At 36.3% G+C, this 12,418-nt stretch overlaps 2 protein-coding genes across 3 annotated transcripts in view; both read left to right on the top strand.

Moving 5' to 3' along the window:
• The window catches only part of LOC125856358 (putative late blight resistance protein homolog R1A-3), a 410,366-nt gene that overhangs the window by 207,994 nt on the left and 189,954 nt on the right, over positions 1 to 12,418 (top strand). The window lies entirely within an intron of this gene.
• Positions 1 to 12,418, top strand: part of LOC125856360 (putative late blight resistance protein homolog R1B-16) — a 190,711-nt gene that overhangs the window by 61,362 nt on the left and 116,931 nt on the right. The window lies entirely within an intron of this gene.

The raw sequence follows: 12,418 nt of genomic DNA, 5'->3' as shown, positions 1-12,418 counted from the left end.
CATCTAACTAGCTGCTAACCTCATCTACGGTCAGACCTACGGAACGTGGATCGAATGACGGTCCGTGCTGGTCGACCGTAGTTTGTGTCAGAGGTTGGTAAGGGAAGTCTCGATCCACGGACACAGACCACGAACCGTGGTCTGATTTACGGACCGTGGGTCTGTCCGTGAGTCGGGACTTAGCCAAATTTTCTGACTGAGTTCTGGGGAAGTTTTCTGTCACGAACCATGGACCTGCAGGACGGACCGTGAGTCCATCTACGGTCCGTGGATGGTGTCCGTGAGTGCCACCTGTAACACCAGAAATCTGAAATCTCTATTTTCGAATACGGGGTGTTACATTATCCTTCAATCAATCATTTTTAATTTGATTTTATCCTTTTGCTTTCAGAAAGTGTTACTATTTGATATTTTTGGGGAATCACATGAACATCAACTTGAGATATTAAAATATTCTAATAAATAAATAATCATTGCTGAAGATAAATAAATTTTAAAAGACTGAAAAAAGTGATGTCCGTGGTTGGCCAGTCAGTTTTTTTCCAAAAATGTCAAGATTTTTGTAATTTTCAACAGTTCACCAAGACGGTCTGTTGTCCAATTCACGAGCCGTACGTAGGCCTCGTAGGTGAGTCCCATGGATCTGGCGCCCCAGAGCACCCAAAATTTTCTTCTAAAAAAACTTTATGAGTACCTCCGTAATGAGTTGGGAAACCATCACATATACTCACACAATTTTTATAACGCATATTTCCACATTTACATGTCTTTTTTTTAAGAATTACCCAAAATTGTCGATTTTTCGTGTGTTATAGCCCATGAATCTCGCGCCTCGGAGCACCCAAAATTTTTTTCTCAAAAAACTTTATGAGGATCTCCGTAATAAGTTGGGGAACCACTACTTATACTCACACCATTTTTTTAACACCTATTTCCACCACCAACTTTATGAGGCCCGGAGCCCACCAACTTTATGTGGGCTTGAAAGCCTTTGGTAGTTTGGTTGATATGGATCGTTAGATCTCTTTGGGTAGCCTCGTATTTTGCATATTGAATTGTGCCCATGAGTTATTTGTTTGTGTGTTGCCTATAAAATCATAATCTTGACTTTGTTGGTTAATTTGTGAAATTGAACTGATATAAATGAGGGGTCTGAGCCTAACTTGATGTGCGTGAAGTCTCAATAACCTAATGTTGACTCAAGATAGAGAGGATGACTTCTTTCTTAAGGGCAAATCGTCAATTTGAGCAATACTTAGCAAGTATTTTTAATGAAGAAAATGTTAAAGTAACTATAATACTTTAATACTTTGTTTGGGTGGTTGTTGCTTATTATTTCATATTGTATTGTATTAAATTGATCGTTACATAAAATGATATTTTTCATCATTATCTAACGATAGATTAAAATGATACAATATAATAAAATTTAAATAACAATCAACACAAACATTACATTTACACTAACAATACAGTACAACTATCCAAACAACAATACAGTACAACACAAACATTACATTCCCACTTCTTAATTCTTCTTTTGTATTGTCACATTATTGTCTGTTTGTTTAGGCATACTAGATGATTCATTGCCTGTGCTGCGGGCCCAACAATTTGGATACCTTTTTGAGGGGCAGGAAAACAATTTGGCTTAATAAATTTCATAACAGCAAACTATTGCACTGCAGCTAGCTTAATATGGCACACAACCGAATCTATACACACAAATTAGTAGCAAAAAGTAGCGATTACGTCAATGACACCAAAGAGAACATCTTCGGACTGTGCATTTTACACACACTAAAGAGAAAAATAATTTCTTAGTATGTGTAATCTTGTTCAATGCAGCCAGACATTAGAAATTATGTTGAAGATTTTTATTAAAACTCACACTTACTTCTCAGAAACAATTCCACTCATATTTCAGAAGGCAGGAAAACTTATATGATTCAAGTACATGCATGCAGTTGTCATTACATGTTCGATTGTTCACATATTAGTTTTATGTTACAGAAAAAGGATAATATGTATAATTTTTCTCTGTATAAATACATAAGGCATTATTAACATTAATGCACTGCCAAAGAAAAAAACACTTTCAGGTACATAAACAAATCTCAAACAGAGGCTACATCTAAATGGCAGATTAACAGGACAATATATTTAGAGATTATGTGAATGACTCAGAAATTATGTTGAAGATTTTTATTAAAACTACTACCTACTTGCAGATTTTGAGACTCGCTGGTTTAGAATCTTTGAGGTGAAATTAGTGAAAGCTTCAGTAGCCAACATGCCATGGAAGGAACTATCTGGGTGGACGGGTTTAAGCCTAGAACAAAGAGGCTAAAAAAGATTACAATCACTGTCGATAGATGTATCTGGGTGGACGAGTAAGGAAGTTGCATGGATAAAAAAATCACTGCCTTTTTTTTTTGTGCCGTTTAGTTTGTTTATTTATCTGCTTTTTTTATTATTATTTTTATTTGAATAGAGATAAAATGTGGTTTATTTAATTATTCTTTTTAAAAAAGAAATCAAGTTCCTTCACACAACCACATACTTTTATTTATAATCGATCTTTGATGGAAGGTCGGTTTATCAAACACCAAAAACCAAAAAATGTAAATCGATTTTTGATTGAAGGTCGATTTATCAAACACCAAAAACCAAAAATGTAAATCGATCTTTGTGTTGGGAATAAACCCACAACAGAAATAATATTTGCGGTAATAAAAGCAATAAAAGCGGAACACAACAATGCGGTTAATCAACAAGAATAAAAAGAGCAATAATGACACCAAGATTTTACGTGGAAACCCTCCTGAATAATGGAAAAACCACGGCCCGAGAGGAGCAACTGATATCACTATAGTAAGGATTTTTACACTTGTAGGTCTGAGTAAAACACTACAAAGACCACTACACACTCAAAAGAAATAACCCTCTTTTGATTTTTCCACCTCACTACAATATCGCTCACACTCTCTATTTTTCCTCACAGACTATTTTCCTCTGTGATGCCTCACTCTTCTTTTCTCTCCTTTGTTTTTGGTGCATTTAGAGTGAATAATGATCCTCCCTTTTATAGGGAACAAATGCAGTATTTTTCCAACTATGCTTCAGAAGAAAAACATTTTTTTCTTCTTTGCAGCTTACCAACCTTTGAAAAAATCTGCACATGTATATCCAATATCTTCCAAATCTGCCAACCTTTTGACATTGTGAGATTTGGCAAATGGGGATGGACCCCACAATCCCCCCCTCCAGACCCATTCACCTGAAGGAGGTAGCTCTAAGTTTTTAGCTTGAGTGCATGCCGACAAGTTCTTTGCATAGCTCGAACTTGTCTCTTGATACCACCTTGCTCAACATATCCGAAGGGTTTCACTAGTAGGGATCTTCATGACCTGTATAGATCCATCCTCTATCTTTTCACGAATCCAGTGATATCTCACGTCGATATGCTTCGTCCTTGCATGATACATGGCGTTCTTGCTCAAGTCTATTGCACTTTGACTGTCACAATAGACTACATACTCTTTTTGATGCAATCCAAGTTCCTGAAGAAATAGTTTCAGCCATACCATCTCTTTGCCAACTTCAGTAGCTGCAATATACTGTGCCTCAGTTGTAGAGAGTGCAACACACTTCTGCAACTTTGACTTCCATGATATAGCTCCCCCTGAAAATGTAAACAAATATCCAGTAGTGGATTTTCTGTTATCGAGGTCACCTGTCATAACATCATCTGTATGGCCCTTCAAGATTGGATCAGATCCTTCAAAACTCAAGCAGTCTCTTGTGGTACCTCTTAGGTACCTGAGTATCCACTTAACTGCCTCCCAATGTTCTTTTCCAGGATTTTCAAGGAATTTGCTAACAACACCAACTGCATGAGCAATATCAAGTCTTGTACACACCATTGCATACATCAAACTCCTCACTGCTGAAGAATAAAGAACTTTGGTTATTCCCTCTTTCTCATCTTTTGTTGTAGGATGTCACATCTATTTGCTCAACTTCAGATGACTCACAAGAGGCGTGCTAACAGGTTTAGCACTCTTCATGTTGAAGCGTTCTAGTACACGTTCAATGTACTTCTCTTGAGATAGCCACAACTTTCTTTTTGTTCGTTCTTGAACAATTTTCATCCCTAAAATTTGTTGTGGTGGGCCCAAGTCCTTCATATCAAATGACTTGGATAAATCTGTCTTCAACCTTGCAATCAGCTCTTTGTATTGTCCTACAATTAACATGTCATCCACATACAACAACAAAATAATAAAATTGTTGTTAGAAAATCTTTTGAAGTATACACATGGATCAGAATATGTCTTTGTGTACGTTTGGCTTTTCATGAAAGAGTCAAACATTTTGTACCATTGCCTTGGTGCCTGCTTCAACCCATAAAGACTCTTATTCAATTTGCACACCATGTGTTTCTTTCCAGATACTTCAAATTCCTCTGCTTATCTCTTCTTCAAATCTCCGTAAAGAAATGCAGTTTTCACGTCCAATTGCTCCACTTCAAGATCTAGGCTAGCTGTTAGGCTCAAAATAGTTCTAATAGAAGTCATTTTGACAACAGGTGAAGTCACACCCCTAACTAGAAAGGGGCAGACATCAAGGGTATACACGAGCACCTTCTAAATATCTTACTAATCTCATGCCAAAGCTGTAAATTCATAAGCAGCGGAACCTATATGAAGACACATACTAAAATATAGATAACAAAAGGGCCAGTTGGGCTACTTTTCAATGCAAACAAGACTAAGTCTACGAAGCCTCTAAAGAGTATGCCTCTGAGAATCTGATAACTAGTCGGGACAGGGCCCCGACATACCCATTCTGATATATGTACATACGTAGCAAAATATAGGCTCTAAATATCTAATAGCTCCAGGTAGAGGTGGAGCTTACCAACTGTTAAACTAGAAATCTGTAGTCTACTGAAAATACTTGTTGTCCTGAGTACCTAAGCCTATAGTGATACAAATGAAACACCAAAATAATAGGGACGTCCGTATATACAAAACATGTACTGGTATGTAAAGCAAACTGAATAACAAATAGACATCAAATATCATGATAGGCAAATCTGAGCATGTGTATGCAGGAGACATAATCCGTAATTGGACTAACCTTAAGGGTCTTCATCGAACGTTTCATGGCTTAGTCATTTATATATATATATATATATATAAACCATATAATTTACCTAAGTGATATCTTTACTTCATTATATCGCTTCTTTGCTCTTTGTAAAGCTAACTGTCAGGGAATCACATGATGGCCTACTGACAGCGATTAGTGAACTCTGTATGGAATCTGTAGCCCACTGTAACGACCACGCGTGAAATCTCATAGTCTGGTAACGAGTTCTATCAAGGTACAACCCCAGGGCTCTTATATGGTTTGCCCACAGGCCTGTTTCAGTCAGGTGAATCCATGACGGGAAATTCCAGGTAACTATATCTAAATTTTGTGCACAGAGTAGCATCGCACTTAGTAGCCCTAAAAATACCCACCCCACGTTGTAGAGTAGTTTATAATCTCAACTGCTTGCAATTATTAATAATAATGAATTCATTAATCACATAGCTCGTGATACAACTTGTGATTACTTTCATTAGCTTGAGAATCATACATTTTGTGACCTATACACTTACAAACAATTTGTGGCTGGCTTCTTTCTTTAAATTTATGCAACATGTACACCGATAACTTCTAAGAGTTTCAACTGTAGACAAATCTAGTTGTGTGAAACATATTGCTTCCTTAAAGAGTACTGCAACTCTATAGTTTTAAGACTCAACATGAGAGCGTTTATAAAATAGGATAACTTTCTTTCAAGTATTATAGAATCTCTAGTGACATTTATTGGAAGAATATGTGAGTCTAGGTCGTGCCTTTAGGGCAAATGAGGTTTTAGCTTTACATACCTTACTTCGGAACTTACTATCTTACGTCGTCAAACTCCTTTGCTGACAACTTTATCTATAAGATAAAATCATAAAAGGATAGTATAAGGAACTAATAAAGAGTCACAACAATGCCCAAAAACACAATAATAGTTCGTGAGCGACAATCTCAACAATTACCATAGATGAATGGTGTATCACCACACCCTTCTCTTTTTCTACTTTCCAAGTAGGCTTATGACTTATTTACATGTTCAGTAGTACTCCTCATCCTTTAACCATAAAGAACAAGCCCCCTTAGTCATCCACACTTAACATAAAAGTAAAACTCATGGCCTCCGATCACTATCCCACGGGTTCCTTGTTAACGATGTCAAATTCCTTTATAAGTTCATAATTTAAGTTGGTAGAGAACTAATGCCATAAATTAAAATAATAGGAGCTCATATAACCAGCTACAACATATTCTTAGCGGCTTACGAATTTCATCAAACACTTGGTGAGCGACAAACTTTCAAGAACTATAATAGTCGCATTCTCTATACCTCGCCTTCTGTTTTAATGTAACCAGCTTACTTCCCCAATTCAATACCATTTACCCCTTATTTGGTCAAAACAACAGCCAACACAACCTTTAACAAACTCCCTCCTCACCAAAACATCAAATACAATGGGTAAAACATGGACTCACGGCTTCCTATCACCATCCCATGAGTCCTACCCACAAATTATACTTAAAGCATCCTTGGAATACTATTTATGAAGATAGAAGAGGATTCATACCTATATATCAAAGAAAAGCAGCCCCTGCCCTTCTTATTCTCCAAGAACAATATTTTTTTCCTTCAACAAAACATTTAGCTAAGTATATCTATAGGTCTATGGAGAGGAAGACACTTGATTCTTGAAGAAACCAACTTACCTTAAGCTTTGGAGGGTTGAAGATGAGTAAAACTTGAAGAAAAAACTTGGAACCAGTCCTTAAACGTTCTTGAGTATATGAGAAAGTATATCCCAAACTTTTAATATAAAAACAACAAGTTTGGCCGACTTTCTCTAAAGGGCCACATGTCCCGCAGTGATTGGGCAATTTGCGCGTCTGTCGTAGAATGAACATAACTTTTTACTCTGATATCATTTTAATATCCGGTTTGTTTTGCTGGAAACTACACTCACATACCTTTAATTGGATAGGCTGTAGGTCTTCTAACTCATTATATATTAGGATATATGCTCGTTCAAAGTCAGATGAGAAATGAGATCATTTGTAGTATTCCTCCACAATGAACCTTTAAACTTGAATCTCTTCTTTAATGATCTCTTAGGACTAAAACTTTTGTTTAACCATTCAAATGACTATATATAAGGGTTACATGGTATGCTTAACCATTTTCAATGATATATCTCCCCCGATATCACATCTATGCATAGGTGTTTACGAGTCGCAAATGTATTTTAAGTTACGGAATATTACAGGTGAAAAGATTTCATCAAAATCAACACCTTTCTTTTGTTCGAAGTGTTTTACAACCAATCGAGCTTTGTACCTGACCAACTTGTCATTTCTATCTTTCTTGAGTTTAAAGACCCACTTGCACTTTAGCGGTTTTTTGCCTTTTGGAAGTTCAACTAGCTGGTATGTACCATTTTACTGTAGATATTCCATCTCTTCTTGCATGGCTTTCATCCATTGGATCTTTTCTAGATGAGACAACATCTCTTTAAGACTTTCTGGCTCCCTTTCATCATTGATGAGAACATATTCTGAGGAAGGATACTTGGATGACTCTACCCGTTGTCTTTCTGATCTCCTCAGAGGTTGAGATTGTTCTTCTTCTTTCGGGTACTCCACTTGTTCGGTATTATCACCAAGTTGCTCTCTCTGCTCAACAATCTCATTAGGTTGCTCTTCCTGTTCAGCAACTTCATCAATCGTACTTTATGCACTTATGGGATGGTTAGAAGTAGCAGAAATGGTAACAAGATTAGGGACTATACCATTATTTTCCTTGGCTTTCTCAGATAGATCATCAGCAGTTCCAACTTCACTTTCTCGGAAGATTACATCTCTGCTTCTGATGACCTTCTTCTTTACAAGATCCCACAATATGTACCCTAACTCTTCATCTTCATATTCGATGAATATGCAGGGAACTGATTTATCATCTAGCTTGGTTCTCTGCTCCTTCGGTACATGTGCAAAAGCTTTGCAACCGAACACCTTTAGGTGCGAGTAAGACATCTCCTTGTTGATCCAAACTCTCTCTGAAATGTCAAACTCCAACGGAACTGATGGACTACGATTGATAAGATAACATGTTGTCCGAAGTGCTTCACCCCAGAATGACTTAGGCAATTTAGCCATTTTGAGCATGCTACTCACCTTCTCAACAATGGTGCGATTCATTCTCTTAGCTACACCATTGTGTTGTGGGGTTCCAGGAACTGTCTTTTCATGTCTGATTCCATGGTTTGAACAATACTCTTCAAATTCTCTTGAAGTGTACGCACTTTCCATTGTCAGTTCAGAGAAGTTTTAGCTTCCGACCCGTCTTTCTTTCTACCAAAGCATGAAACTTTTGAAATACTTGTACCACATGATCTTTGGTTTTCAAGATATAAACCCACAATTTTCGTGAAGCATTATCAATAAAGGTAACAAAGTATTTATTACCTCCCATCGATTCTATCTCCATTGGACCACAAATATCAGAATATACCAAATCAAGTTTATTCAACTTTCTTTCAGATGATGTCTAAAATGAGACTCTATGTTGCTTACCAAATAAACAGTAGTTACAAGGTTTTATCGTTGTACTTTTGGCAAAAGAGATGAGCGATTTTTTGGAAAGAATTTGCAATCATTTCTCGCTCATATGACCCATTCTTCTGTGCCACAAATCTGCAGAAATCTCTTCGTGAGCCTCATTTAATTCACCTTGGCATATTTCTGCATTTGTCTTGTACAACGTGCACGAGCAACTCCTTTTGCAATCACCAATGCCCCTTTGGTGAGTCTCCATTTTTTATTTGCAAAGTAGTTCTCATATCTATCTCGGTCCAAAGCAACTCCCAAGATTAAGTTCATCCGCAAATTAGGTACGTTGCTCACATCTTTCAAAACTAATGTGCATCCGACATTTGTCTTTATGCAAACGTCTCCGATCCCCGCAATGTTTAAGTAACTTGTGTTACCCATTTTCACATTACCAAAATCACCTGCTACATATTTGTAAAAAACATCTCTTACTGATGTGCCATGGTAATATGCTACTGTGTTGACCACCCATTCCGACTTTTCACCTGCCAAGTGCATGCATTCCTGTTCCTCGTTTATGAGGATAACAACATTGTCATTATTTTGCATCATGGCAGCTGTGTTTTCATCATTGTTCTGGCCACTGCTTTCTCTTTTGCTTCTTTTTAGATTCGGACAATCTCTTTGAAGTGACCTGGTTGATCGCAATTGTAGCAATTTCTGGCTTTTGATTTTGATCGGACCTTAGACTTTCCACGAGCTCCGGATATACCATAGTTGCTTGAACTCATTTGGTAACTTCTGCCTCTACTTTCTGTGATGAGAGTCTGTCCGTGATTTTCAGGTTTTTTTCTCATTTTCTCATTAAGCAAAAGGGCTGATGTGACATCCTTCAACTCAATAGAGTCCTTACCATGTAAGATGGTTGTTGCCAAATTATCGTAGGAAGATGGCAATGAGTTTAAGAGCACTATGACTTTATCTTCCTCCTCGATCTTTACTCCGAGGTTTGCTAGCTGTGTGATTAGTCCATTAAGCACATTTAAATGGGACAATGAATTTGTACCTTCACCCATATGTAGGGCGTATAACTGTTTCTTTAGGTACAATTTATTTGTCAGCTTTTTGGACATGTATAAATTTTCTAACTTTGTCCAAATGTCACATGCACTCTCTTCGTCAATGATGTTATTAACCACATCATCTGTTAAGTGCAACCTGATTGCACTAGCAGCCTTTTCATCCATTTCTTCTCAATCCCCAAGTTTGATTCGGGCTTTTTGGATTTGCCGCCTAGTGCCTTGTGCAAACCCTGTTGGATGAGCAAGTCTCTCATCCTTCTCTGCCACGTTGAGAAATCGCTATCACCGTTGAATTTTGCTACCTCGTACTTTACTCCATACATTTTTCTTTTACTGAGTATAGTACGATAAGCTGCAAAAAAATATTTCTGTAAATGAGCAAAACCTGTGCTCTGATACCAATTGTTGGGAATAAACCCACAACAGAAATAATATTTGCGGTAATAAAAGCAATAAAAGCGGAACACAACAATGCGGTTAATCAACAAGAATAAAAAGAGCAATAATGACACCAAGATTTTACGTGAAAACCCTCCTGAATAATGGAAAAACCACGGCCCGAGAGGAGCAACTGATATCACTATAGTAAGGATTTTTACACTTGTAGGTCTGAGTAAAAAACTCCAAAGACCACTACACACTCAAAAGAAATAACCCTCTTTTGATTTTTCCACCTCACTACAATATCGCTCACACTCTCTATTTTTCCTCACATACTATTTTCCTCTGCCTCACTCTTCTTTTCTCTCCTTTGTTTTTGGTGCATTTAGAGTGAAGAATGATCCTCCCTTTTATAGGAAACAAATGCAGTATTTTTTCAACTATGCTTCAGAAGAAAAACAATTTTTTCTTCTTTGCAGCTTACCAACCTTTGAAAAAATCTGCACATGTATATCCAATATCTTCCAAATCTGCCAACCTTTTGACATTGTGAGATTTGGCAAATTGGGATGGACCCCACACTTTGGAGGTTAATTTATATTGTTTTCACAATAAATAAATAAAATTTGAGAAGAATATTGCAAACCTATAAATTTCCAGATTTATAATTTTGACAATTATGAAATTGTTGATGGATTGGGTTTAAGATATGAGTTTTCTTTAATTTTGTTTCATCTTTGGGGTCCATGTCAACATGGCATAAAAATTTAATTTAGTTGTCATATCATTTTTTTTAATGGTAAATTTGGTTGAGTGATTTTATAAAAGAGAATTTTTTAACTTGAGTTATCTTATTGATACAAAATAAAATTGTGTGACTTTACTAGATAATTCTTCATAATTTAGCGACCTTTAAAAATATTTACTCTATTTTTAGCTTGTGAGTCAAACTTTAGATCTGATCCCAAAGGAAACTAAAACTTCCCTACTAAAAGTTACTCAAAAAGTCTGTGAAACCTGTTGTGGTTGTTATGCATCTCCCACAGCATAACAGATCCTCAGCCAATGGAATTGTTTTGTGTGTTTGTGTTCATCCTATAATATATCCATTCTCCGTTGACACAAAAGAATTTTTGCAAACACAAAAGGAATGCAAAGGTCTCTCTCAACGGAATATTGCTCAAAGAACAGCTAAAGGACAAGATAGAGTTATTAGTGATTATTTGTGTGAGATCTATTCCTAAGTTATAAAGAAATTAGATCATTTGAAGCTGTTGTTGAACTTTCCGATTCTTAGCTAGAGTTAGCTATGTTGGGTTGTTGAAGTCTAGATCGACTAGAGCTAGTTGATTTAGTGGGCAATAGAGTTATTTCGTAGTTTTTCTTTGTAGTAGAGTTGTTACGAAGGGATTAAGAGTTTAATTCCTAGGTTATAAGAGCTTGTCATCTGAAGTTGTGCTTTGTTTTGAGTAAAATAGAGTTTGGGTTGAAATCTTGTGAGACGGGTTGTGGTTTTCTCCTCCCTTGAGCAATGGAATTTCCAAGTAAAAATATCTTGTGTCTGATTTACTTTGAATTATTTATTTTCTACCCTATTATTCTGTTAAGAGAATTGATCCATTAGCTGTTAGTGAACACATACATTCTATCAGACGGCCAACTTCTGGTTCAGAGTTAATAATTAATTGTTGGTGGTGCTTTGAAATAATAAAGGATCATGTTAAAATATGGAGTTTGTAAATAGGGAATTAAATGATCCGACTTTGATAGAGAAGTCTCTGCCCTTGAGGAATTCCCAATCAAATAAGCACTTTCACAAATTCATCAGCATTACAAGAGTGAATATCCATGACAGGCAAATTACACAACTAAAATGATGTTTGGATCATCAGACAATATTAACTCGCAATTACCATGAAAATAAAACAGAGAATGAAGCCATCCACAAATTAAATCAGAACAACTAAAAATAGTATGCAAATTTTGACTGAATTGTAATCTATGGGTGGCCATTTCAGCCCATATTAATGAAATTAGCCCTTTTTGTCCATATGTAATGACTTGGATTATTCATATTTTAATTGATTAAATATGGACTTCAAGCCATTTCCTTTTAAAAGTCTCTGCAAATATGATCAAAATAGGTTAAATATGAGTATCTATTGACCCATAATAGATCACTTAGTTTTCACTTTCACTCAAAATTCTTAATTATGCTAAAAAATAAAAATAATAATATTAGTTTTCACTTCCACACAATTTTTTTTTTTTTT

The sequence above is a fragment of the Solanum stenotomum genome, chromosome 2 (assembly GCF_019186545.1).
Source record: "Solanum stenotomum isolate F172 chromosome 2, ASM1918654v1, whole genome shotgun sequence".
NCBI classification, from domain to species: Eukaryota; Viridiplantae; Streptophyta; class Magnoliopsida; order Solanales; family Solanaceae; genus Solanum; species Solanum stenotomum.
This window is presented reverse-complemented; position numbering and strand designations above follow the sequence as displayed.